The sequence below is a fragment of the Rhinopithecus bieti genome, unplaced genomic scaffold, assembly GCF_001698545.2.
Source record: "Rhinopithecus bieti isolate Rb0 unplaced genomic scaffold, ASM169854v2 scaffold_81813, whole genome shotgun sequence".
NCBI lineage: Eukaryota > Metazoa > Chordata > Mammalia > Primates > Cercopithecidae > Rhinopithecus > Rhinopithecus bieti.
This window is the reverse complement of record NW_016829839.1, coordinates 48,362-49,665: the sequence shown is the minus strand read 5'-3', so window position 1 is coordinate 49,665 and position 1,304 is coordinate 48,362. Positions and strand designations below refer to the sequence as shown.

The following is a 1,304-nucleotide window of genomic DNA, read 5'->3' as shown; positions in this document are numbered from 1 at the left end:
TATTTAAAATGTATAATTCTCACATAAGTTTCACTGAAGTATGGCAAATTGAATTTTAATGTCCCACTAAACTTTAAACATTCTAAAACAAAAATAGTATTTTCTAATTTTTTTTTTGCTTTCTGAAAACCGAGGCTGCGGAACCAGAACTAACCTACAGGACTTTGGGGTAGCTTCCACTGCTAGGATATTTCTTGGAAACATGAATTGAAGAATATAGAAAAGTATTAATCATTTTAAAATTGCTACAGGACTACAGGCGCCTACCATCATGCCCGGCTAATTTTTTTGTATTTTAGTAGAGACGAGGTTTCACTGTGTTAGCCAGGATGGTCTCAATCTCCTGACCTTGTAATCCACCTGCCTCGGCCTCCCAGAGTGCTGGGATTACAGGCCTTTAAAGACCTCGGCAAACTAATGATCAAGGCTAAGGAAATGGTGGAGTTATCAAAATCAATTGCTAATAAAATTAAAGACAAACAAGGTGACATCACAGAAGATGAGACTATCAGGTTTAAATCCTACTTGCTGAGCATGGGAATAGCTAACCCAGTTACCAGAGAAACCTAAGGCTCAAGCACACAGTACCACATGCAATTGGTCAAACAGCTGGCTGGAATATTGCAGGTGCCTTTAGAGGAACTAGAGGGAATAATGTCACTCACGGAGGTTTACTCTCACCAGAAGATTTAGTGAATGCGTGCAAGATGCTGGAAGCACTGAAATTACCTCTCAGGCTCCGTGTGTTTGACAGTGGCGTCATGGTAATTGAGCTTCAGTCTCACAAGGAAGAGGAAATGGTGGCCTCGGTCCTGGAGACAGTTTCAGAAAAGGGATCCCTAACATCGGAAGAGCTTGCTAAGCTTGTGGGAATGTCTGTCCTTCTAGCCAAAGAAAGGTTGCTGCTTGCAGAGAAGATGGGCCATCTTTGCTGTGATGACTCAGTGGAAGGCCTGCGTTTTACCCAAGTTTATTTATGACACAGAGCTAAGGGTTTTGTGTTTAAAATCCTTTTGTCCATATGCTTGCATCATGTAGAGGTTGTATGACATTGAGCTAAGAGATAAACCCCGATCAACTGAGAATTTATTAGAACTTCAAAAAAACAATTGCTACATAGCAGCAGTCTTTTAAATTATTTCTTAACACTTCTTGTTTTCACACCAAGAAAATGGAATTATTTATATGGAATTCTACATGTTCTGGAAGGCTGGGAATATTTAGTGCTTTTTTCCGATTCCCCTAAAAGATAGTCACTTAGGTGCTGGTCTGTTTCAAATCTAATGTTAAAAGTTGCAGTATTC

General features: G+C 39.7%; 1 pseudogene; it reads left to right on the top strand.

Moving 5' to 3' along the window:
- The first annotated feature begins 377 nt into the window (after positions 1-377).
- On the top strand, positions 378-991 carry LOC108524108 (vacuolar protein-sorting-associated protein 36 pseudogene; annotated as a pseudogene).
- Positions 992-1,304: the final 313 nt, after the last annotated feature.